This window comes from Phocoena sinus, chromosome 8 (assembly GCF_008692025.1).
Source record: "Phocoena sinus isolate mPhoSin1 chromosome 8, mPhoSin1.pri, whole genome shotgun sequence".
NCBI lineage: Eukaryota > Metazoa > Chordata > Mammalia > Artiodactyla > Phocoenidae > Phocoena > Phocoena sinus.
In genome coordinates, this window is record NC_045770.1 from 12,826,204 (window position 1) to 12,853,212 (window position 27,009).

Sequence of the window (27,009 nt, forward strand, 5' to 3'; positions counted from 1 at the left end):
ATTTCGATAAACAACGTCTTCTCTGGAAACAGCGGAGAGTGGTCTTCAGGGAGCAGTCGCCTGGGCTGCAGGAATAAGGGGGAGTCTATTACCGAGAAGAACCCACACGCAGCCCCTGGGGACTGGCGGCCTCTGACCTCAGCGTCCTTTTTCATCTCTAATTTCTGTGATTCTGGAATTCCGCTTAAGCCTCATGCAGTGCCCTGAATCACTCCTGAGCTGAACTTTCGCTAAAGAATGTCAAGGTGTTCAATCACGCCCGGTGGTGATTAGGAAGAAGGCGCGGAACAACCTGTTTCTGAGTCCCTGCTCTCCTGGGTGCAGGGCTGGAAAAGGATGTGAGGACATAGTCGGGTCTTGTCCAGGACCTGCGCTTGCACAGCCAGAATCCCAGCACTCTCTTGACCTCTCGGAGCCCCCGTTGACCTGGCCCAGGATGTGCTGACCAGCAAGCAGGTGGCCCCTGCCCTGGAAAAGTGTTATTTTTCACTCCCTGCTTGTTCTCTCGTTGCTTGCTTTCTCTTAGGCTCTGACTTATCTCTTGTAGGTCAAAGGCTAAGGAATTCAGATTCAGAATGAGATTACAATGTATTTTAGAAACCAGACAGGGATGGATTTAAGTTGAATTCAGGACTGTGTGGAGGGAGTAGCAATGGCATTTTCTACAACCTGGGATCCCCTTGGGCTCGCTATCCAAGCTTTGAAGGTGGGCAGTGGCCAGGCCTGCCGACTCTGCAGGAAGATTCCCGGAGTTGAGGTTGAGCCTTGAGTTCAAAGCTAGTCGTTACTCGGGTAACCTTGGAAAAATGACTTTGCATCTCTAAATCTCAGCGTAATTATCTATAAGTGGACTTAATAATAAATACTACTTCAACTAATTAACATGGGAACCGCTCAACACTAGGTATGTGACAGCACTTTGACAAGTGAAATATACTATCCAAATGTTAGTTAGGCTTTGTACTTTCAAAATGCCTCCTTTATTTAAAAAAAAAAAATGTCTTCTCCTGGAGTGGGGTGAGGACATTCCCCCATGTTGGATTCCTTCTCCCACTTTTACCAGGACCCTTGTCCGCCACGAGTGTTCAGGCAAGAATGAGGGCGTGGTAGGGACAGGGGCCAGGGGAACCCTCAGGTCATTCAGGCCTCCCTGCAACCTTAAATCGCAATCTTCCTCTTGGTGGAGGAGACTCAAATCACGTGAGAGGCCCTGGGAGAGAGGGGGCGTCCAGAGCAAGGAGGTGTGGGGTCCCAGTGCCCGCTTAGCCCCCATCCCAGTCCAGCAGAGGCCCTGGCCAGAGCCTTCGGAAGCTGCCGAAGCTCCAGGAGGGAGGCCCTCCCAGCACTGCGTAGCTGGGCCCTGAGCCCCTCTCCTGAATAAATGCCCCCCCATGAGGTTACACCTGCACCCTTGACCTTTGGAGGGTCCCAACAAGTCTGAATGGATTCCTGAGGGGCCAGTAGCCAAGGGCACCTGTGTGTACATGGGTGGGTGTACTCGGCTAATTCCAGACACTCTTGATCTCTTGTAGCTCATGCACGGGTGCCAGCTCCACACCAGGTACCAGGTGTGCTCCCGGGGCAGAGGGATGGATGGGCTAGAGGCCCATCCCAGAATGGGTTTCCACCTACAAGTAGCCTCCTTTGTGGCTGCTGGGGAGGAACGCAGAGAGAGCAGGTATAATGGGGAAACGCCAACTTATGAATGACTCCAGAGGCTGTAATTAACTGGTTCTCAGCTGCTGTATTTTAAGACACAAATATCGTCACCAGACGTTTCACAGCCACCCCAGAAGCTTGCTCCTCTCAGAAGCCCCCTCTTCCTTGAAGGTGGGACTTCCCTTCTCAGGTAGACCTAGGCGTCCAGGATGACCTGCGTCTTACAGCTCCCTCTTCTGTGCTGAAAACTGGCTGAAGAGGTATCATGGGGCTGGAGCCTGGATCCCCACCCTTCACAGACCTGCTGGGTGGCTGGAGGCACCTGGCATCCACGGGCCCCTTCTAAAGCCCAGAAACAGCCAGGATGGACTCCTTCCTGCTGCAGAGCAAGAAAGGGCGCACCTCGGTGGTGGTGAGTTCTTTTCTCAGGCAGACTGTGAATTCATGAGTCAGAGAAGTGGAAGAGTCTTTAATGCTCCTGACTCTGCTACCTCATTGTGTAGGTGGGAAAAAATAAGGCATAGAGAGAGCACTGACCTGCCTAAAGCCAGACAGCTGGTGTGGAAGAACCAGGAAGCAAACTCAGGGCCTTTGGCTGAGGGCTGGCTCTCAGGAAGCTGGGGTTCATTCCCACCTGAGGAATGTGGGACAGCCATGTAGACACACCGGGCCCAGGATAGCCTTGAACTTTGAGATTCTGGACATCACGAGAGATGTCCAGATTCATGGAGATATATGGCATGTTTATCACCCCAACAACAACTTCCTGGCTTAAAACAATTTTCTATTATCTTTCATAGTTGTGTGTGTTGACCAGGCTCAGCTGGATGGTTTCTGTTGGGGCCTCTCACACAGTGACTGTCAGATGGAGGCTGGATGGGTTTAGCCATCCCAGACGGTTTCTTCACTCACACCTGGTGCCTCAGTCGGGATGGCTGGAACAGCTGGAACAGCTGGGGACTGGCTGGGCTTCTCCACACAGCCGGCTTGGGCTTCCTCACAGCATAGCCGTCTCAGGGTACTCAGCCTACTTACATGGTGGTGGGCTTCCCCCAGAGTGAGCACTCTAGGAGGCCCAGAGGAATCGGCAAGACTGCTAGGACTCAGCTTCAGAAGTCACATGGCATCACATCCACCGCAATTCACTGGTCAAGAGCAAATTACGGGGCTAGCTTACATCCACGGGAAGGGGCCACACAAGGGCGTGAATGCCGGCAGGCATCACTGGGAACCAGCTCTTGCAATAAGAAACACACAGGCTAGAATAAATAAAAAGAGAGTGGCCTTTTGTCTCACCAGGGAAAAGGTTTTCTACATAACTTGGTTCCCTAATTGATATTTTGCTCAGGGCCTCCCTCTTTCTACTCCTAACTTCCCCTCCCCTAGCCTCCTATCTCCTTCTGCTGTCCCCAGTGCCACCTCATTTGGCTTAGTGGAAAGGAAATGGACTTTGAAATGAGACTGCTATGCTTTTGAATCTCAGTGCCATTACTTATTAGCTGTGTGACCTTGAACAGTTGAAGCCTCAGTTTATCCATCCTGAAAATGGGGAAAAAATAATTGCAGCGACCATCTTATCTTCTTAGAAAGTGGTTGAGCTAGTGAAGGGCACTCACACATGGGCACAGTCCCAGCACAGGTAAATCCCTCTGTGAGGGTCCCCTTCCTCACTGACTCATCTCAGAGGACCCAGAACCTGGAGGTAGCAGATTCGCAGATGTCCCTCACCAATGTACCCACAGCTCTTTCTTGATGGATATCAAACAGAACCTCCTCCTCCATCGGCTGCCCCTCATCCCTGCCACCAAAAGCAGCTTGAGGAAAAAGGGAAAATTCATCCTCTTCACAGGTTGTTTGCTTCCCTCCATGTCAAACAAACCGGTTTGACAGACTTCTCCCTGTCTGAAGTATCAGGCTATCTGAGAGCTGCATTAGACCCAGCTTGAGTAAACGTCATTTATTTTGGAACTACTTCCTGGTTTCTTTTCATTCAGAGGAATCTAGTCTCGGTGTCAGAAAACCTGGTTTGAGTCCTAGCTCTGCTAGCAACTTGCGCTGTGGTCCTGGCCAAATCTTAAAGCTCAGTTTCCTTATCTGAAAGGTGTGGATGCTAATAATTAACTTCTTCAGAAAAAAATGAGATAGTGTATTTGAGAGGGACTTGGGGACTACAGAGTGCTATATGAACACGTGGGATTTTTACTATCAAAACCACTGTTTGGGCCCAAGCTGATGAGAAAGAGAGGAAGGAGAGAGGGAGGGAGGGAGAAATCATCACAATAACCTTAGAAAATAAGTTACTGCGGGAATTCCCTGGTGGCGCAGTGAATACGAATCCACCTGCCAATGCAGGGGACATGGGTTCAATCTCTGGTCCGGGAAGATCCCACATGCCATGCAGCAACTAAGCCCGTGTGCCACAACTACTGAGCCTGCACTTTACAGCCCGCAAACCACAACTACTGAGCCCACATGCCACAACTACTGAAGCCCGTGCACCTAGAGCCCATGCTCCGCAACAAGAGAAGCCACCGCAATGAGAAGCCCGCGCACCACAGTGAATAGTAGCCCCCGCTCACGGCAGTTAGAGAAATCCTGTGCAGAGCAAAGAAGACCCAACACAGCCAAAAGTAAAAAAGAAGAAAGAAAGAAAATAAGTTACTGAGATTATTTCCATTTTACAGATGAGAAAACTGAGCCACAAAGGCATGCAATAGCTTCCCCAAGTTCACACAGCATGTGGTAGTGTTCCAGAGCTAGAATTCCCAATGCTGTCCCTGTGGGTCCCACCTGTGCTGGGCCCTCAAAATAGAAGACGAGAAAGACCCTGTTCTTGGTCCCAGGTAGCTTACCTCCTGGGAGAAGAGGATTCAAGCTGGAATGCTTGTCTTGGACTTGCTATTAGAGACAATTCTGGCCTCCAGGAGAGTTTTTCTTGGCAGTGACCCACTGAAAGGAGAAGTTATCAACAGAGAAAAATAGCCATTACGGATTTGACCAGAGCAGAACATTTTTAAATGTATCCATCCACAAAATTACATTTTTGGGAAGATAGTCTGTGTTTGCTAAACAGCTGAGAATCTGAAAAAAAGAATACTTCCCATGGCAAAGAAGAAAAATATTATGAATGTGTTTGCAGTGCTCTATGATTTAAAAAATGACTCCATCAATTCTCATCATGTTTCACATGAAATGGGAAGGGAAGGGAAGCTGTCTTTGCAGGACCCTCTTTGTGTAAGGAGCACAGGGGTGCTGGGTGCTTCCGCTTTACTGTTCACTGCCCCTCCTTCAGAACCGGAGCCCTGTCCTGGACCTTGAGGGTCACCCTCCTCCTACAGCCCCTCTCTGCACCCCAAGCTTCAGGTTTCTTCCCCTTCGCTTCTTATCACCGTCGTGCACACTGGCTTTAGCCAACAGAGAACAAATCACTTTTTGCACATTTCAGCCTTCCTGCTCAGACCATCCACAGGAGTGGTGGAAACAAGGGACAACCTCCCACGGGAACTAAGTCCTCCTGTGTGTCAAGCACGGTGTGATGTGCTGTGTATTCATGATTTCATTTCATCCACAATTAGTGCTATTATTATTTCCATTTTCAGATGTGGAATGGAGGCTTGTAGAGCTTAAATAATTTGCCCAAACCTACATAGCCAATCAATGGTGGCACCAGGATTCAAACCCAGGTCTGTCTGACTCCACGGCTCATGTCCTTAACCATCATGCTACACTGTCCCTACTCAGAAGAAGGAAGACTCCAATTATTTTTAAATGTTCTATTGAAGTGTAATCCACTTAACGATATTACATTGGTTTCAGGTGTCAGAATAAAACTGTTTTAGAAGGCATCCGTACATTTGTCTGGTGACGCAAGGTGTAGAGTAACTTCATTCATTCAATCATTCTTTTCATTTATTGGCTCATGAATCCATGTATTGATTCCTATGACATATAATAGCTATACATCTAGGAGTATATTTCTGCCGAGTGCCTGAAAGTGTGGGCTCTGGGGTCAGACCACAAGAGTTCAAATCCCAGCTTCACCGTTTACTAGCTCTGGGACTTCGGGCAAGTTCCTTAATCATTTTGTGCCTTAACACAGTGTTTGGCACACAGTAAATATACCAGAATGTTAGCCTTCATTTTTATTCCCCATAACAGGTACTGTGCTAGGCACTGCCAAAAACCAAAAGACTATGGCACAAGAGTGAAAAGTGACTTTATTCCCTGAGTCTTAGGGTAGCACTGAAACTTCGGAATGATGGGGTGCTGATTGGATTTTGTTTTAGGATTTTTCATCTGGATCTGGTTGTGCATAAGTTGGATCAAAGGACAGGGAGACTGGCTAAGAGACTGCAGTAATAGTGCCAGTGACAGCTCATTCCAATATGGTAGCCTAGACAGAAGACAGGACAGGACGTGGGGACTTATTGGACTAGGGCTGTCATATAGTGGGGAGCAGTGTCCTAGAAGAGTGAGGCTTCCAGCCCAGAGAAGTGGGAGAACTCAGAGGCCACCAACAGAAACAGGGAACAGAGGAGGAGAGGCCACTGGGAGGAAAGATATTGATGAAGTCTCTACCTTTGCAGAACCAGGACGGGGAGGCTGCCCTTGCCTGTTCAAGGCTCTGGACTGTTGTCTGGACTCTTTTACCTCTTGGGTATTGGTCAAAAGACGACCCCGCTCAGAGGTTGGGCCATGACCAGAGTCCCCCTGGAGCCCCCCAGGGTAGACCCAATTTGGAACTTGGCTTTCGCACCACTAACCCTGTGTTTCATCCATGTAACCCAGCTGTCATTTTCTTGCTCCTTGCTGCCCTGTCTGCCTTTCATATTTTTGGATCAGAAGCCAATAAAGGGAAAGCATTATTGGGACCTCAACCTGCCCTACTAGAGTGAGAAGCCCCTTTCAGGCCCAAGGAGGTACAGGGGCCAGGCCTAGGAAGTCCAGTAGGGAGTGAACTGCAGCTCCACCCCCTTTGCCCCCCAAAGAGAAAGGGCTCACACCCTGCTGGGAGAGGTCCGGGGTGTCACGGACAGTGGGTAGTCAGGTGTAGGGTTGGGGCTGAGGTTGGAGCCGCTGAAGGGCCAAGGGCTGAAGCTTCAGGTCCAGTGCAGGGGATGGTAGACTGAGGACACCGGGGAGAAGCAACTCTAGGTTATTGGATCCCCAGGCATGGTGAGCGAGGGAGCTAGCATCTCAAGATGCCCCTTCCACTTTCTTTATATCCCCAATCCCTAGCGCAGCCCCCGGCACCTAGTAAATGCTCGATCAATCTATTGACTGAATGAAGAAATGAATGAACAAATGCCAGATTCCCAAGCCTTTTCCACTTGTGGTGGGAGCAGGACTGACTGCCTACTTGGCCCTGAGTAGGGAGGGAGGCGTGAGAAGCAGCCTCTGCCTGTTGATGAGCTAGAAGCAGAGCCTCCATTCTGAGGGGCCCGTAACAGCGGCAGGATGCTGCAGGAGTGTCCGTGGCAGGGACGGCCGGGGTGGGGGACGCGCCAGGCTGCCTGCCAAAGAAAGTCAGCTGCTGGCCAGCTTGGCTCCCCAGCCAGAGGTTGCAGACCCTGGGATAGATGGCGGCATTGGATATGCAAATCTATGCAAATGGTGTCACAGAAATGCTCTCAGGTTCCCAGAGAAAGGCTGTTAATATCCACCACTGGGCAGCTGGCCTCTGGCAGCAAGTCATTATATCACCATCCTGTGGTAAACATCCCCAAACCTCCCTAAAATCCTGCTGGATGTGGGTCTCACTTCAGGCCACTGGAGACAGAAGGATGGAGCAGCAATGGAATTTCAAATGTGCTGTATTGTTTGATCTACGCTGATGTCGTCTGAGATGAGCCAGTGACCTCAGATCAGGGTCTGAAGAGCTGGCCATGGGCAGTGTGAGCTCTGGGCTTTTCTCTGAGGATGAATGAAGCTTGGGGCTTCGGGGTTCCGGACTCCTGAGGGAGGATGAGACAGAAGGAAAAGGCAGGGAGGCTGGGGTTGAGAGCTATCTCACCCCAAACCTAAAGAGGAGGTGGGCTTGAGGTCAGAGCCAGGACCTTGCACTTGCAGAGGCCAGAGAGGCCGAGGTGAGATGGCTGAGCTGAGGGAGTCTTAGCAGAGGAGGAGCTAGAGGCTGGAGATGGCAGAGGCCGGGAGAGGTGGGTGTGCAATGAGCCCCGCCATGTAGATAATGGGGGGCCCAGGACTCCCTCATGTGCACTCACTCCCTCATTCATTCTTTCCATGGCTGTCACTGTGCTCACTGCTGGGGAAGGTGCGGCGAACATGTTGTGGACCTGTGGGCTGGTGGGAGAATGGATGCTAAGCAAATCGCTAAGAGTACTGGGTCAAAGGAGAGGTGGGATGCCATAGAGAACAGGCATGTCCAGTCTAGTCTCAAGCGGTGAGGAGGGCTTCCTGGGGGACCTGAGGCCCAAGCTAGGACCTGGCAGATAAATCAGAGTTGACTAAATGGGAGGCTGGGATGAGGGTCGGGTGGGGAAGCATTCCAGGCAGAGAGACATAAGTGCAAAGGACCTGGGGTGGGAAGAGGCAGGAGGCTCCCTGGAAGCTGAAAGATGACGCAGGTGGCTGAGCGAGGGGGAGGGGTACAGGATGAGGGTCAAGGGTAGGCAGAGGCCAGGATACACTATAGGCGACGCTCAGGACATTGGGCTTGATCCTAAGGCAGTGGGAAGCCATTCAAGGGTTTTTTTGAATCAAGCGGGTGTTGTGATCAGATTGATGACTTCAAGATGTCCCTGTACCTGCTGGAGAATGAATAGGGGGCAGGAAAAGCTATCAAAATCGTGCCCTTGGATGACCTGTGCAATGTTGCCGTGGTCATTGTAGGATGAGGTTCTGCTGGATGTGAGACATAAGAACTTGGATCTTAGGAACAAGGTCCTGAGCAAAACCTCTTCTTCCATGTCCCCTGGTGGTGGCATAAAAAATTAACCACGGTCCCTAACCAGAAGACAAAATCCGCTGTCCTCTTCTCTTCTTCTTTGTCCCTGCTCAGGGTAGGAGGGGAGGGGGACTTGCCTGCCTGTCTGGCCCCCTGCCCTGCCTCCTGCCTGTTCTCTTCCCCAGGGCACCTCCCTGGAACTACCCCTCTGACACTCACCTATGGTGGAAATCACCCCTCCAAGTACCCGTCCCAGTGTCACGCGCAGCCGTGCCAAGAAGGACCTGGGAGGCGGGAGGTGGGGGGGGGGGAAGAAGAACCGGCCCAGATTGACCTCCATTGCCCGTGCTCCTTCTTTTGTGATTTGGGTGTTTATCCTTCCTTGGGTCAGCCCTGCTGCCCCAGGTACTTCCCACGCTCCTGCCAACAAACAGAGACTGAAGCGGGGCAAGACAGGCTTTCAAGGAAGTGCTCCCTGGCCAGCAATATCTTACTCTGTGGTTACAGACAACACAGACAGGCGTGTCTATGGGCCATATAAACAAGAGGCAACATGTGACACTAAACTCAAGATTAAAAGGAACCGTCAACTGGAGCTGACTGTGCTCATCCAGGTGTCACCAGAAACAGCTGTACGCCGTCTGCCAGTGGGTACCACCAGCTGGAGCAGCTCTCCCCAACACCCTGGTTTTGCTTTTCTCCATGGCAGGAAGGCAGCGCTGAGGTTGGAGGCCAACCCGAGTGACAGGGATGATGGAGGCCGAGGTGGCAGCTGAGGGGAGGAGGCGGTGTCACCTCTCCCTCCCCACCCCCCAGGCCTTGTTTATGCTAACAAAGGCGAGGAATGAATTACTGATAAGTGGCCTCTTTTAAAGGGAAATTATTCAAGAGAGCTGGTGAGATTCTGCAGACATTCATCTTCCCAGCTCTGTAAAGCTGGCTCGGAGATGGGGAAAGGTAAGGGAGATGATTCATGACCATGGCCCTCCATCCATCACTCGGGGTGTCCTCAGTAATGGGGAAGCAGGATTGATGGGCCCCGGGTCCCGGGTTGGCAGTGTGCTGGGAATCCACCGGCTCCATCTCATTAGCTGGGGCAACAAGACCACGAATCACTGGGACTTGAGAACCTGGCACCCAACTTGATGCCAAGGGACAGTCACCGGGAGTGGCAGGAGGAGGTGGGTTCACTTTGCCAGAAAATGCCCTCAGCCCTGTGCAGGTTGATCCTGGAGAGGGGGATGCCTGCTGAGGGACCGTGCAGGAGACCATGAGCGCTCACTGGTCTGGGAGTCAGGAGACGAGGCCCGGCTCTGCCTCTTTCCCCTCCTGACCCCAGCTTCATAAAATGAACAGATTAGAAATCACAAACCACTGGGCCCCATGGGCTATATTCAGGCTTGTTTTCTTGAACCTGCATGGCGTAGGACCATATCGTGTTTGAAATCCTATTTGGGGGAATTCCCTAGCAGTCCAGTTGTTAGGAAACCGTGTTTCTGCTGCAGGGGACACGGGTTCGATCCCTGGATGGGGAACTGAGATCCTGAACGTGTGGCATGGCAAAAAAAAACCCAACAAATCTGAATTTGTTGTCAACTTTAAAAGAAAACTCAGATAACTGGCTTTTTGGGGGGAAATATCCGATCTAGCCATTAGCTGGGGCTGAGTACAGCTGCCCCCCTGATGAGGGAGGCACCCCACCACCACCTTTGTCATCCAGCCCCCATCCCCTCATCTCTGATTCTGTACCACGGTCCATTCTCTCAGCCTCATCTGTCTCCAGTTTCTAAAGCCTTTGCTGCTCCCAGTTCCGGAGGTGGCCTCCGCCAGACTTCACTCAGGTAAAGCCAGTCAGTGCGTTGCTTGATGCCTGCCCTGTGTGCCGTGGGCCCCCTGCCCCACGTCCCTGGGCTTCCCCCTTGATGTTGAGGTGCAGACCCCACTCAGCAACCACATGTGCGCAGCCTAAAAGGGCTGGGGAGTTAATGCTCAGAGAGCCGAAACTTTGATCAGTGGAAAGTGGAGGCTAGTGGAAGATTCTTCCGTCCGTCTCCTTCCCAGGAGATGCCCCTGAGACATATAACTTCTTGAAATGCTCTTGCAGGATTGAGCAGTCAGTTGCACGTGGCAGACGCCAGCTCAGCCGTGTGTCCCCATAGTGGCTCTCCCCTTCCCTGCCTCCCTCTCCCCCCCTCCCCCAGGGCTTGCACTCCCTAATAAAGGGGACCACACGGGCCTCTGCCTCAGGCCCTGCCTGCTGGGAAGCCCAGGTGAAGACACTGGTATCAGATGGGACCCTGGACAGCAGCCCCTCTAGGTGGGATTCTAGAAGTGGATTACTGGCTGGGGTTCTGGCATTAGGAAGCCCATCGCTAGGGATCGGTAGGATGGTAATAACCCTGGCATCACAATGATGAAAGCTCTCACCTGTGGAACCCCGGGCAGAGGTGCAGGTGGAAGGTGAGACCTCAGGGTATGCAGTGACCATGGTGTCTGGACAGCGTGGTGATCATAATGATGGTGAAGCGTGAGGCTTTTGGTCGGCTGCATTTCGAAAGCCTTGAAAAGAAAGAAGAGTTAGGCTCTTGCTAGCTCGAGAATGGGCCCTGGAAACCTGGGATGGGAATGAATGTGTGGGTGAGACTGAGAATCTCAAATCCCTGGGGCCCTGGACCCTTCAGGCTGGCAGGTGCAGTCATCTTCCCCTTGACAGAGAGAGAAAAGTTCTCTGGCTTGGAGAACGTGCAGTGGCTCCCTGAGGCAGGCGCCTCCCAAAATGATTCCTGTTCCTCAAAATCTGCCCCCCCCCCCCCCCACCATTTGTTGCCTCCAGGGCAACGACCTAGATCAAGTCTCAGTACTCAGAAAGGACAGCCCTGTTTCAGAAGGAAATAGCTTATATGGGGAAGTAATTGTAGGCTGTGACCCCTGGGAGCTGCCAGAACTAGGGAAGCACAGGACACGTGGACTCGAGGGTGTAGGGCAGAGGAAGTGGGAGGGGAGAGAAGGCTTCACGGGAGAATTTACTGATATGGGAACACTCACCTTGGACTCAGGATCAAGTGTTAGGACCCAGAGCTGGTCATAACAGTATGATGGGATGGCTTCTTAGAACCTGGCCATGGCAATGGGCTATGAAAAATGAGTAGAAATGCCAGAACTTCCTCGACATAGCATTGAAGAGGGGTCGGAAGGTTCAGGAAGGTGAGGTTTTTATAATGGGCTTTCTATGTACGACCTGGGAATTTACCAGTTGACAATTGTTATAGGTTGAATTGTGTCCCCCAAAAGGTATGTTGAAACCCTAATTCCCTGCACCTGTGGATGTAATCTTGTGTGGAAATAGGATCTTTGCAGATGTAACCAAGTTAAAATGAGGTCATTAGGGTGACCCCTAATACGACTTGTGTCCCTATAAGTAAAGGAGAGGACACACAGAGAAGCAAAGGCAGAGACTGGAGTTATGTGGCCACAATCCAAGGAACTGGGAGAGGTAAAGAAGGATCCTCACCTAGGGCTTTGGAGGGAGCTTGGCCCTGCCAACACCTTGAGTTCAGACGTCTGGCCTCCAGAACTGTGAGAGAATCAATCTCTCTTGTTTAAAGCCACCCAGTTGTGGTACTTGGCTACGGCAGCCCTAGGCAAATACTACTGCTGTTTTCTCCAGGGGCCCCGAGAGGAACCTCCCTCACAAAGGCAATAATAAGGGATGCCCTGGTGGGGCAGGGGTGAGGGGGCACCAGCACTTAGAGAAAGTCCATGGTGGCTGCCCTCAACAGGCTGGGACTGATGGTGGAACTCGGCTCCCTGTTCCCAATGGGCCTGATAGGATTCTGCACCAGCAGAGGCCAGGTGGTGGCACTTCAGCATGAGAGGCACATGGGCAGCCAGGTGACAGTAGAAACCGGGGCACCTTGACGTGCAGGGGTTCTTGGCAATGGCCAATCAGCCATGGTGTGAGAAAGATGGGCAACCAGTGAGGGTGTTGCTTAACTTGTTTCATTTTTCAAAATATAAAGAAATGGTGAACAGAAGGATGACATCGAACCCTCACATGGTTTCCAGATGTAAGTTAGTTCACAGACCCAGTGTCCATTGATTGAAAGGGAAGAGGGTCCTCTTGAGGAAGGACCATACAAAGCCATCACAGTTGAGATGATAAATATTCCCCCAATCCCTTCCCAGAGGACCTACAGCCATTTGCTAAGGTAACTACATATGGAAGGAAGGACAGTACCTACATTTCCAAGGACTGTTAGTTGCAGGTGCTGACCTAACACTGACAGCAAGGGATCCGACCCGCCATCACGGGCTTCCAGCTAGCGAGGAGGCATCTTGGAGCAAAGGTGGCAAAGGTACATTGGTCCAAGTCAGTCTTCTGGAGGATCCATGGGCCAACCCTGGGGTTATTTCCCTGTCCCTGAGTGTATAACTGGAACGGCTATACCAAGGAGCTGGCAGAGACCTCACACTTGGCTTCACAAATGTGAATGAGGGCCATTATGGTAGGATGGGCCAAGTGGGGGGCCCTGAAACTTCCCTCCAGCTCAGTGCCAGCCAAGATAGTAAATCAGAAGAATTATTGCCACATTCTGGGAGAAATTGCAAAGATTAATGCCACCATTAAAAACTTAGAGGATGTCGAGTTTGTGCTCCCCGTCATAGACTCATTCAGTTCACCATTCTGGCCCTGCTCAAACCAAATTGATCACAGGGAAGGACCGTGGCCAAGCATGCACTTAACCAGGTGGCGACCCTGATTGTAGCTTCTGTGCCACATGTGGTCATTTTACTAGAGCAGGTCAAACAGCTTCTGACATTTGTATGAGGCTACCGATCAAGCAAATGCCTTCTTCTCCATTCATTTTCACGTGACGGGGACAGATTTGCTGTCTTACCTGAGGGCTGTGCTAATTCTCTTATTCTCTGTCATAGTGTAGTCCAAAGGGACTCCAATCATCTTGAATTCTGTAGAACATCACACTGGTTCACGACGTTGATCGCTTCATGCAGGTCATACCTGGTAAGCACAAGATGGAAAACGCTGAATGCCCTAGAAAGATACTTGTGAACTGGAGGTGGAAGATAACCACACGGAAATCTAGGGACCTGCCATGCCACGCTGGTGACATTTTTAGGGATCCAGCAGTCTGGAGAATTCCAGGATGTCCCCTCTAACATAAAAGACATATTGTTGCATCGCATACCTCCTGCCACTAAGAAAGGGACACAGTGCTTTGGGGGAGCCTCTTTGGATTTTTGAGGTAGATTACAGCACATTTGGAAATACTTCTCTGACCCATTTGTTGAGTGACTTGAAAACTACAAGGTGTGAGTGGGGCCCAAAGCAGAAAAGGGTTCTGCTTGGGGTTCTGCCTCTGGTGCAAGCAGCCCGGCCCTGGGACTGTATATCCCTACAGACCAGAGAGTGCGGCTGGTACATGGTTGGTAAGGATGCTGTGAGGAGTCTTGGCAAAGCACCAGGAGGAAAGCTGCAGTGCACACGCCCTGGAGCCCTGGAGTACAGCTGTGCCTTCTGAAGCTCCTTTTGGTGTGACCTTAGGCCCTGGTAGAGACCAAGGCCACGCAGTACCAGTCGCCCGTGAGACATGAGCTTCTCGCGAGGGGCCAGCTTCGTATCAGATCATGGAGTCGTGGAGTCAAGTGGGCAGAGTCCATTGTGTGGTGGAAACGGTATATTCAGGAAGGGGTCCACATAGGATCAAAGGGCACAAATAAATTAAATGAACAGTTGACCAGATCCCCATGTCATTGACCTGTAATATACCAACACACACCCCCCAACTCACACTCACGAACTCATGGTGGGTTTCCTGTCACTGACCAACAGAGGGGGAAAGAACTGGGGCCTGGATACCGATAGGCCGGCACATTGTGTTTGTGGTTACGGAAAATGGCCCTGAAGACCAGTGATGCTGGGGAATCCTATCGGTGCAGAGCCATGAGTAGTATACTGGCTTGTCCTCTTCTTACAGAGGGAAATGAGGCCTGACGTATGGATATACATGGACTCCTTGGTGTGGTGTCAAGTGGCCTGTCTGCTAAGTCCGGGGATTAGAAAGAATATTATTGAAAGATCAGAGATAAGGAAGCCCTGAGAAGAAGTCTGTGAATGGAACTACGGTGGGCACAAAGCACACAGGTCTTTATGTCTCCCATTAATACCACCAGAAGCATCTATGGCAGAGTTGGTTCTCCCCAGTCAGGTGGAAAGGATGATGCATCCACAGGATGTCAGTCAGCCTCTCTCATCAGTCACCCTGGTGCAGATGCAGAGGACGATGGTGGCAGGAATGGGGGCTATGAGGGGCCCACAGCACGGGCTCCCTCTCACCAAGGCTAACCTTGCAGCTGCCAAAGCTGGATGTGCAAACCGGCAGCAGCAGAGACTGACACTGAGCCCTTAATACGGCACCGTTCCGTAAGGAGACTAGTCAGCCTCCTGGTGGTGGGTCAGTCGCGTCAGACCCCTTCAATCCTGGAAGTGAATTGATACTACTCTGGTCTGCCCTCCCTGTCCACAGAGCCTCCACTGGTACCAGCATCTGAGAGTGTACAAAATACCTGATATCTATATGACATTGTCTCAGACCAGGAAACCCAAGTCACGCAAGGAGGTGTATAACCGATTCATGGTCATGGTCTTCTGTATGCATCACCCTATAGCAGCCAACCTAAGAGAATCGTGAAATGTCCCGTTAATCTAAGGCCCCAGCTTAGGAACAATACCCTAAGGCTTGGGGTACTGTCCTCTAGGAGGCAATATATATGCCGTAATAATGAGCTACATGTGATGCTGTGTCCCCAACAGCTAGAATGCACAGAACTGGGAATCAAGGGGTAGAAGTAAGATTGCCCCTCACACCATTACTCTTAGTGACTCACTTGAGAAATGTGTGCGTCCTTATCCTGTGCGTAGGCTCTTCTGGGTTGGAGGCCCTGGTTCCTGAGTGGCAAATGCTTCCGCGAGGGGACAAAGTAAGGGTACCACTGAACCCGAAATTGTAATTACCTAGACACTCTGGGCTCCTTGTGCCAGTGAACCAGTAAGTAAAGAAAATAGTCACTATGTGGACAGGATTACTAACTCTGGCTCCCGTGAGGAGCTAGGGGTTCTGCTACACAATGGGAGCAGGGAGAAGGATGTCTGGAACTCAGAAGATTCGTTGGGGTGTCTCTTGGTACTCCTATGATAATGACAATCATTACTCAGCAAAGTCAAGGCCATTAGGAGCCTGGACTCCTCAGGGATGAAAGGCCAGGTCCCACAAGGCAAGCAACCCAGACCAGCCAAAGTGTTGGCCACGGGTGAGGGAAACCTACAGTGGAGAGGGGAGAGAGAACATGGTGAGTGTCAGTTGCAGCCTTGGGACCAGAGCCAGCAATGAGGACTGTAGCTTGTTTCACTAATCTTCTTGCCTTACATCTCTTTAAAGTGATGTCTGGCTCCATCTTTAAGGGGACTCTGTGACTGACTGTATTTGTACCTCCCCCTTCAGAACAAAGGTGAAGTTCTCTGCTCACAAAAAAGGAGCCCTTGTTTTGTGCTTTGAGTGTCAGACACGATGGAAAGTCAGGGTGGGTCAGGCCAGGGATGGATGGTATGGACATCTCTTAGGCACCACTTCAGGTGCCCTTGGCCTGACCCACCTCTTTTCCTGTTGCAATGGTTACGGTGAGCAGCTCTGCATTGGCTCCAACAGGTACTCCCTGTGGGGGTCTTGTCTCTTGTCTGTGTCACCTGCTGCCTCCCTCTCACCTCCAGCATCATTGACACCAAGACATGGGATGCTGAGGGATCTATTTTGGCACTCATGAATTACTCCAGAAGGGAAGGGAAGTCAGTGCTCAGTGCGGCTAACCATTGACAAATGGAATATTGAATCTAGTGGCTAAATCTTCCCTCTTCCTCTGGACAGGTAGTTTTTGCAGCTTCTTGGGGGTAGTTCCACAAGGCTGAGCAATAAGTTGCCCTTGATAGTGGCCAGCTTGCTGATGCATCCTTGTATTGGATCTGTCTGTCTCACTGCGGTGACTTGTCTTGTTGCGGAGCACGGGCTCTAGAGCGCAGGTTCGTGGCGCGTGGGCTTAGTTGCTCTGCGGCATGTGGGATCTTCCAGGGCCAGTGATCAAACCCATGTTCCCTGCATTAGCAAGCAGATTCTTAACCACTGCGCCACCAGGGAAATGAGACAGAGACGTCTCTGTCCAATGATGCACCTCTCCGTCCTTCCCTGCCTCACTCTTCTTTTTTTTTTTTTTTTTTTTTTTGCGGTACGCGGGCCTCTCACCGTTTTGGCCTCCCCCGCTGTGGAGCACAGGCTCCGGACGTGCAGGCTCAGCGACCATGGCTCACGGGCCCAGCCGCTCCGCAGCATGTGGGATCTTCCCGGACCGGGGCACGAACCCGTGTCCCCTGCATCGGCAGGCGGACTCTCAACCACTGCGCCACCAGGGAAGTCCTCCTCACTCTTCTTGCCCCTTACTCTTGTACCCCCTGGTAAAATCATGGCATGCAAGCTTTGCCTCAGGCTCTGCTTCCTTGGGAATCTCCAGTATTAAAGTGGGTGTCCGTTGTCATTTACCATCCAAACCCCACATTACTCATTTATATCCTCTTCCTGGTCCTTGTGATATCTGAGTTTGGGCCCCTGAACAAGATGGTCTCTTAGATATGCTGCTCAACCGATTGACGGACTTATCTTTCCAGGAATCAAGGATACAGATTCCTCCGCAAATTCATTGGCCAAATGCTTCTGTCCCCTCGGGACTATCTCCTGCTTTGAGCTCTAAAGGATGAGAGGTTTCAGTTCGTCTTGAATTGCATTTTTAGGGCTGCCCCTTTAAGGATTCCTAGAAGTATTCTGCTCTCAGATGGGAAGCTCCTTTGTACCTAGACATCAGCTGAGAAAAGGGGCCAAAAGGAAATAGATGAGAGAGGAGAGATCTGGAGAAGAGTTATGGGAAGGACGATGGGTTAAAAGACTGTGCCACCAAGAACTTGGATGGACTCTAGGAAATCTGCTTTAAGAAATACAAGCCAGGCCCTAGAATGCTTCTGGAATCTCTGCATGGGGTCTTGGAATCAAGGCTCTGAAAACCACCCTCTGTGTTTGGAAGGCCTTCAGAGAGAAAGGGAGGCAGGCCTTATGGCACCAATGCCAGCAGCAGTCATCAGCTTTTGCCCCAAATCAAGCATTTGATCAGTACATGCTTTACTCCTGCTATATCTACAAGGTACTGACAATATCTTGGGAACGGGGAGAAGAGAGCAGAGACACAGATTTGGATGTGCTTCCCGCCAAACTTGAACTTGCAGTGTATTTTGAGGCAAAAAAACAAGACAAGGCAACGTGAACTGGTCACAGAAAGAGCGATGCGGAATGTGGGTGACACGATCGGGTAAGACAGTGTTCTAGGGTCTGTATGGGCTGGGGAAATAGAGGGCATTGTTGGTGGGGATGTAAACAAACACATTGACCTACTCTCTAGGGCCTTCTAAGCAAGGGAGTTTGGAATCAACCACGACTGGCTGTAATACCAGTCACAGGGTGTGTGGAGGGGTAAATAGCAGATGGATAATAAACATTAATAAATCTAGGAGCACATAGGATGGAAAGGGTCAGTGCCAACTTAAAGAGAGGGCATTCCCGCTGGGGTTGAAAAGAGAAATTTCCTTTGGATAGATGAGAACGGGGTGGAAGAGGGGCAGGAGAGGACAGTCCAGGCAAAGGCTGGAAAGTGTGCCGTGGGTTTGGAGAGTGGTGAGCAGGCCTTCTGATCCTTCGTCAATCATACTGTCATGTCTCCCAGGCACCAGGAGCTCTGCCAGTGCTGGTAATTGGTTTTGGTTAGGATTGTACTCAGTGGTGGATCACAGACACATCACTAGAGAAGCTTAGCCTAGTAGGAGGGACGTGTTCGTTTGTTTCCACGTCACTGGAACCCAGAGTTTAGGCTCAGAACCTCCACGATGTCATCAGTTTCCTTCTGCCCCTCTGTCGCTCTGCCTTTAGCATGCGGCTTGCTGTTCATGGTCACAAGTGGCCGTGTCCTCTCTGGCTTCATATTACGGGAAGGAAAATAGAAGTGGCTGTGGTTATCCTAGGAGAGCAAAACTTTCCCAGGAACCCTCGGCCTGCACCCCATGGTCCAGGACCGTTGGCAGGGCTACCCCTGCCCATAAAAAAGCTGAGGAGAAAGCTGGGACATTGCACCCTCAACCAAGACTGGGGTCTTGTTATAGGAGAGAACAGGGAATGGCTGGTGGGTAGGCAATACGCAGCGTCTTCCCTGAGATGCCACTGTGAGGGACAGCATCTGCCCTCGAGGAGCTCACAGTCCCTGGATGGACGTGCAAGCTGCTCGTTTCTGCGGCAGAGTCAAGCACAGGGTGTGCTGAGCTGTAGGAGGGACCTCTCCCCTCCCCTTGGGAGGGGGTGCCGAGGTCCCTGAGACCTGGAGAAGTAGGAGTAGCCAAGCAGAGGAGGAGAGGGAGGGTTGCTGGGCTCCTTGGTGGGGAGGACAACGTTCAGAGTCCGGAGGGCAGTGGCAGCGTGGTGACTTCACAGAATCCCAGGATCACGAGAGGGCAGTGGCAGCACCAGGCTGAGAGTGAGGATGGAAAATAAAGGGAAGACAAAGGGTGTGGGGCAGAGTCTAAAGGAGCTTTTCTGCCCCCATTTAAGATTGGGGACTTCATCCTCCAGACAGAAGAGAGTCACTGGAGGGCTTAAGCCAGGGAGCGCCATGTCAAGGATGTGCTCTAGGGGTCAGAGGAGATGTAAATTTGGACTTGTCACTCTATAGATTGCATTTGAAGCCAATTTAAAGCCAGGTATCTGGATGAGATTACCAAGGGGCTGTGTGTAGAGAGAAAACTTGAAGAGGTGCCCGGGCTGAGTCCTGGGGGCCTCCAATGTCAAGCAGTTGGTGAGATGAAGGGGAGCCAGCAAAGGGGACAGTGGAGAAGGACCCATTCCCAGGAGCACGTGGGGTCCCAAACTCTTGGGAAGAAAGTATTTCAATAGGAAGGGAGTGATCAGTGCAGCCCGAAGCTGCTGACAGTCAAACAAGTTGGGAGCTGAGAACTCACCACTGACCTTGGCACTCTGGAAGGCAAGGACAACCGGGATAAGAACCCCTGGGTGGAGCAGACCAGCAGATGAGACACAAATGGAGGAAAGGAATGGGATGGAGTGAAGGTGGACAGCTCTTTCCAGGACAGTTGATATAAGCTGCTGGAGGAAGAGGTGGGACACAATGTTTTTCCTTTACTTTTCCTTTTTTTAAGATGGGAGGAATCACAGCAGGTTTGCCCCCTGAGAGGAGAGGACCAGGGGAGAATGGAAAACTAATGATGTAGGAGAGATCTGGGGTGCAGCTGGGCAATGTCCCTGAGTAGGAGAGGGGTGGGCACTGGCCTTGGCAGGAGTGTGGACCGTCTGCCCACAGCACAGGAGAGAAGGAGAGAATTTGAAAACGGATGCGGTGGGAGGGCGGTTGTGGGGACGGGAGTCTGAAGGTTTACTTCAGTTCTTCCCACATTTTCAGTGAATAGGTAGCAAGGTTTTCAGTGGAGATGAGGATGCAGGGGAGGTGTTTGAGGTTTAAGGAGAGAGAGGATGGTATGAGATACTCATCGGGGAAAGGAGGAAAATGAATGGAGCAGAGAAATGATGGACGATGCCAGCCGGCAGCCAACACCCACTTCAGGTTAGGGACCATAAATTTAAAGTGAGACCGTCAGCGTACTCTGTGGGATCCTCTCCAGCTATGCTCTGCTCGCAAAGGCGCACACACTGAGTGGGGGAAGGTTGGAGGTTTTGCTAAGTGACCCGGAAGGGAGAGAGGGGTGAAGGAGTTGAGAGCACTTGCAGTGGATGACAGTGATGTTTGGTCAGGAAACTGCAGCTGGCTCAGGGGGTACACTGGGACACCAGGAAGGGGGCAAAGAGGTAACAGGACCAACGAAGTATAGGTTCGGGTGGGCCCAGAAGATGAAAGCTGAGGGGCTGCAGAATAGACGGCTTGAGATGGAGATCGTGGAGAGATGGGACCTGCTGACGGTGACAGGGTTCAGGCTGAGACTATGGGGGGCGGCTGGAGACCAGCTGACCGGAGGAGAGGAAATCAAAATGCCGACAGGCCAGACCCCCACTAATCACTCTGAGGTAGATCGGAGAGAACCACCATGATCCAGGCGCCAAAATGTTCAAGAAAGGAGAGGAGGACCAGCGGTCCGTAGATGACTCCAGCAAGGAGGGACAGAGGGAGGTAGAGTCTTGGACTCAAGATCTGAATCTGGGTGTTTTTCAGGAGGAGGGATGGATATTGGTAGGAAACTAAGCAGGGAGGACCCAGGAGGACCCTATTCCTCCTCCAGCCCCGGGCACAAGGGAAAGAAAAGAGCCTCCGACCTGTGAGTGTAGGGGAGACGTGAGGGGAGAGTGGGGTTCAGTTAGAGCAAGGGGGTAAAAAGACCATTCAGAGGAGAGGCAGGAGGGAGGCTGGTGGGGGACTGAGGCAGCTGATGGCGGCTTAGAGGCAGGAGCCCTACCTGGCACGCAGGTATTCCAGGGAGGGTGTGGCCCAGGCCCTCGTAGTTGCCCTCTTTTCTCCAGCTCTGTGGGAATCTCCTCAAAACCGCTCCTTAACCAAGTGCTGGCCACGGCTCTGTATCTGAGGAACCTCACAGATAATCATCTTGGAGGCGCTGAGGTGTTCAAACTGCAGCAGGATCAGAGTTTGCTAATATCGCAGTAACACAGCCCTGGGGAGGAGCTGTTCATTCGCCATGCCACTGAGGCCGCTTATCTTGCAATACATCGCGCTCTACAAGGGACGCCGAATGCCTACAAGATGGAAATTAAAGAGGATAAGGGTTGAGGTGGGGGCAGAGATAGTGAAAGAAAAAAGTCAGTATCCGGCCTTAGTTTTAGGTCTACTAAAGGAGAAAATATGTGCTCAGATGATGAAAAGCCAAGCACGAAGCCAACCCCACACTCAGGGAAAGGCCGGGGGTCCCTGGCTGCAGAGCCTCCCATTCATTACTTTTGATTTACTGCAGAGCAGACAAGAGGCGCTCACATGATACATAGCTTGTATGTTCTTCTATCGATTTCCAAGACTTTGTTTTCTAAACTTCCCATCCGTCAGCAGCATCTGTGCCTGCCCACCCCCAGAGATGAAACAGGGATGAACCACCCCGTCTTGCAAAGAGTGGCAAGTTTTATGAGCTTGGAAGATTGGAAACTGAGCCTAGACTGATGCTCGTTTCTGTCAACAGGTGAGGTCGCCGCCTCCCCATGAAGTTGAAAGGGCACGGTCAAGGGTGTGGCCGCTGGGAAAGGGCAAAGCACCCCTAAAGCCCAAACAAACAGGGCAGAGGAAGAGCAAGGTGGTATGGTTACGAGGAGGCATGTTCTCAGTGGTGGGCGTCCCCTGTAGAGACCGTCTTGGACGCTACTACTATGAACACTTCCCGAGCTGAGTAACCAGCGTGAACACTGCCCACATTCACCATCAGCCTCTAACCCACCACAGAAGGGTGCGAATGGTGCCCCTGCTGCCAGCCTGGGACCCTGAGAACAGACAACTGCTCCCCACTGGCTGCCGAGAGAGGTTACTGTGACCCCACCGGAAGACACGCTGTTCTGTGCATATAAGGAAAGCCGGGTACCCACATGCCACCTTCTCCTGCCAATATTCTCAGAATGGAAAAGGCAAAGCATCTGTGGTATTACATCCACCCCCAGCCCTCCCCCACCCCATTTACAAAAAAGATTCCTTCGGCTTTCACAAAGCAGATCTCAATACCTGGGGGCGCTGGGATGCAGGAGAGTGGGAAAGCTCTTCACTGCATCCCCTTGAGGCTGGAGCACAAAGGTGGGAAGAAGCAGGGCCGAGGGCTGCCAGGGCCTTTGGGAGGCAGATGCAGAGGCCTTCACTCTGCCTTCGTGGGGCACTGGGGAGTCTTCAGCTGAGCCGAGAATCTCAACCGATCCCGGAGCATCTCATAGCAGGAGGGGGAGATGTGACATCAGGAGCTGGGCGAGGAGCAAGTGTCAGCAGGCAGGGGCTGGTTCTGCTCTATGGCCTTTGGCCAACTTCCCGTTCTGTCTGTGCCTCAGTTTCCCTCGGAGAAATAGTCTTCCAGTTCCTCCACCTCTCTAAGGTATTGGAAGGCATCCAAAGAGTCTCAGAAGTGACAATATTACAAATAAAGGAATTATAGATGTGATCAATGGTTTCAATGGAGCTTTGGGGTCCCTGTTATTTAGAGGATGGATCAATAGTAATAACAACAATAAATAGAGAATAACTCAGGAGACAGTCTACAAAGGACCCTGTGGCAACGTGGGGAAGATAATGCAGAAGCAGAGGAAGCCCTCCCGTGCTGCCCACGTCGGCTCAGTCACCAGGCTTGCTCTGGGGAGCGGCTGCCCTGCTGCTCGGCCAGCCCGCCCAGGGGCCACTGCTGCTCCAAATGGCATTCCGAACGAGCCCTGGCTGTGCTAGGAGCTAGGACAGGGAGTGAGGAAATAGGGTGAGCTAAAGGGGTTCCCCAGAGATAGTGCATGGTGCCAACCAGCACAAGATGGAACCAAATGAAATACCATCCACGGGTCCACTCACCCGGCCACGCGTGTGAGCCCAGGAGGGGTGACGGAGCAACAGGTCACAGCATGCGATGGACCAGCCACAGTCAGAGCCTGTTCCTGGCAGCTTCCAGGAGACGGCAGATGTGCTGGAAAGGGCATGGGGTGTGGAATTTGAGGACCTGGTTTGAAGTCCTGGCTCTGGAACACCCTACCTGGTGATGGGCTGGTCACATGACCTCCCCAAGCCAATGACAGCTGTCTAACTTGCTGTTATAAGATGTCACCTGAGAGAAGATAGGGGAAGCTTTCTGCAAAATATTCAGCGCTTCTGTCACCCACATGGGAGGATGGACAGTATCCCAGGAATGCCTCCTTTCCCAAGATAGCTTTGCCACATCCAAGCAGCCACAGAGCCAGCACTCCTACGTTCATCCTCAGTGAGGCCGAAACACAGCTAGGGGCTGGTCCTAGGAGCGATGGGCTTGCCCACGCCCTCCCTATTCCCCACGCCAGCCTCTGCACGGGGACTGTCACATTTTTTATACTTACTGGGTTGTCTGCCGCGAATTTTCTGCTGAGTTGTAAAGCCCTCGTGTTAGTGGTAGGCACTGTCCTGACACACACTGGTGCACCGGGGATGAGTGAGTGCGCCCCATGGGTAAATCTGTGCCCCTTTAGGTACTAACTGTCCAGGACTGATTTGTCTGTCAATGGATTGGCTTCTCCTCTAGGAGGGGGGAGCTGATGTAACAAGTTGGCCTCAGGTGGATCAGAAAAAGCCTCTTAAAGGGGACAAAAAGTCTAAAAAGGGAATCAATCAATGGGGCTAAAGCCAAATTCCAGGTACTTAGAGAATGATTTTGGAAAGGCCACCCCAGGGTGGGGTCCTAAGCACAAGCTATCAAGTCCCAGCCCGCAAGCCTGACCCTCAGCAGTTGGAAAGAATCAACTTCCCCTCCAAGTACAAACATCCCAGAATCAACAATGGGTCATGTCTCTGGTGAGCAGATTTGGGCGAGGAGCTGAGATGAACGTGGACCTGGGTCACGGCAGAATCTACTTCTTATCGTGCCATCAAATGCAGTGTTCTCACACATGAGAGTTGGGTGTCTTCTGGCGGGGGGCACGGTTCGATGCAGGCACAGGCACACAGCCATCCCCATGTGTCCAAATGCACAGATATGCATAGAGTCCCACATATCTGTGGACCAGCACAGGTGTGCACAGGCACCCACGTGATGGATTTGAACAGTAATTCACACGGTGAAACTTCTGGGCCCTCGAGCCAGCGGGGAATTTCAATCCCAGTAATAGATGACTGTCCCTGACCTGACCAGAAGCATGGGCTCTTTTAATGACTTAACATCAGGGAATTAGAATTCTAAGGGGACTTAGACATCAACAATTTCAACCTCCAACCCAGAGCATAAAAATTCCCAGCGTGTTGACATATAGCCTCTGCTTGATGCCACGGTGATGGAGGACCTATTGCCCTGCTTGGAACCCCATCTAATTGTTGTTATTAATAATAAAAAGAACTATAATTTATTAAGTGCAGACTCTGTGCCTGCTGCCGTGCTAAGCACTTCCCTGGACCAGCTCAGGTAACCCAGTGAGAGATCTCCATTTAATGGAAGCTTAAACTGAGTCTCAGAAAAGCTGACTTGCCCACAGCGATACATCCAGTGTGTGGCAGAGCTGGGATTTGAACCTGGGACTGACTCCACAGCCCTTCGGTCATATGAACTTGCCCTAAATTCTACTGTATAGAAAATTCTTCCTCGGAATCAACCGAACTCTGCTTTCCTGTAACTTCCATGGACTGATCCCTGATCCGGGCTCTGGAATGTTGCAGAGGCTTCTTCCTGTCCCCCGGGCCCTTCCCTTCTCCTTCCCATGCTGTCCCTTTCCCTTGATGCCCTCTGGATGCCCTTGTTCAAATACAGGCCCCCCCCCAAACAAAATTCCATTCTCAGTGGGATATCACCTCCACGGTTTGGACACTGTGCGTCAAGTGAGCTTTGTTTAGATGCCATTGGCCTTTTGGTCAGTGACATTACATCACTGTTTTTTTTTTTTGCGGTACGCAGGCCTCTCACTGTTGTGGCCTCTCCCGTTGCGGAGCACAGGCTCCAGACGCGCAGGCTCAGCAGCCATGGCTCACGGGCCCAGCCGCTCTGCGGCATGTGCGATCTTCCCGGACCGGGGCACGAACCCGTGTCCCCCGCATCGGCAGGCGGACTCTCAACCACTGCGCCACCAGGGAAGCCCCTACATCACTGTTTTAAAGAAACTGTGGAGCTTTATTTCATTTCAGTTAGGTAGCTTATTTTTTTCTTACATCAACTACTGTAAGGTGTTTTTGCAGTTGAGATTAAAGAATATGTTTCCAGCTTATCGTTCCAGCTACTTTTAAGATCATTGTGAAGCATAGTTTGTCAGCCAGGACTTTAGCTGGCCTTGCAGCTTTGAGGTGTCTGCAAATTGGGTAAGCTGACTTTCTGTGCCAAGTAGTTGATCCAAGCCAGGCCAAGATTCGAAGGCTGAGTTTTGCATCACCCACCAGAGACCACTTATCCGGTGACACTGACATACGAAGCATTACTCTGGTTCCAATGTCAAATGCCACCCACAACTGCACATTTGGACTGAAACTAGAGATATGCTAGGGGTCACTTTGGAAAAAGTAGAGGGCAAAGGTCATTTCCAACCCAGGAGATAAGGATAAGGTCAAGGGAGAAATGCCAGTCGGTAAATATCACAGCAGTCCAGGAGGCAAGGGTACCAGGTGGAGGCATCAGGGCTGGAAACATCAGTATCTTAGCTGGAGTTTGAGACTTGCACCAAGCTTAGGAATACGCAGACACAAATGGGGCATTTCAGGCAATGTCCCAGTGAATCCCAGAAGATTGAATCCTGCTGGCCTGTGGCTCTTTTTCAAAGCCCAGCTATCCAACCTTTCTGAGTATGCACATAGCTGCCTTAAAAGTACCACCTGGCTTATACTATCTGGTTTCTGACCAACTTTTGATCCACCGGTAGTGAATCTTCTTGATGATAATAGTTAGCCCTCATTTCTCCATTTTGCCCATAAGGATGAAAACAAATGTGGTCAAATAACTTTCTGAAATGGGAGCGCATAATATGTAAGGCATTCCCTTTATATCAGTTGGATTATTTTCCCCCTGCAGGTTACAGAAACCCTAAATCAAACTGGTTTAAACAATAAGGAAACTGATGGGCTCATGTAATAAGAAGCTCAGAGACAGATGCACCTGCAGGGTTGGTTGGTTCTGTAGCTCGATGATGTCCTCTGAGGCTTAGATTCTAGCTGTCTCATCTACCGCCCATAGCATTATTAGCTCCTTAAGTCTGGTCCCCCTCATGCTCAGAAGGTGGCTGTCAGAGTAATTGGGGCAACAAACTTCTTTATTTCCATCCAGAGAGAGACTGGATTCTCTTTTTTCCAAAGCTCCAAGGAAGTCTGACTTCATGTCTCATTGGCTCAGTTCTCTTTAGCCTGCCTCCAACTGAACCAGTCCTCTGGGGGTGGAATGGGTGTTGGGAAATGTTCGTTCCATTTCTGGTCCTTTAGTCCAGCCATGCTCTCAATAAAGAAATGTGATCATTTTGGCTCGGCTTATGTTTGGTGAATCCACGTTGGTTCCTGGCATTCACCATCTCCCTAAGTGTCCACAAACCATCTATTTAATAAGCAACGTTAGAGCCTGACCAAGGACCACAGTCTCTGGGATCTTATTTTTTCCCCATTTTTGAAGCTGGAGACACCATTTACCTCTTCCATTCCCTGGGATTCAT

General features: G+C 51.3%; 1 long non-coding RNA gene across 2 annotated transcripts in view; it reads right to left on the reverse strand.

Annotated features, from left to right (window-relative positions):
* Positions 1-1,784: 1,784 nt before the first annotated feature.
* The window catches only part of LOC116758123, a 30,200-nt gene continuing 4,975 nt past the window's right edge, over positions 1,785-27,009 (reverse strand). Inside the window, exons 2-5 of one of the 2 annotated variants that reach the window (XR_004351146.1) lie at positions 13,465-13,586; positions 10,994-11,125; positions 4,512-4,608; positions 1,785-2,918 (exon numbers count right to left, since the gene is read on the reverse strand). This is a non-coding gene — a long non-coding RNA (uncharacterized LOC116758123). Of the gene's footprint in view, positions 2,919-4,511; positions 4,609-10,993; positions 11,126-11,611; positions 11,685-13,464; positions 13,587-27,009 lie in introns of those variants that run through there. The other variant, XR_004351147.1, reaches the window with a different exon arrangement.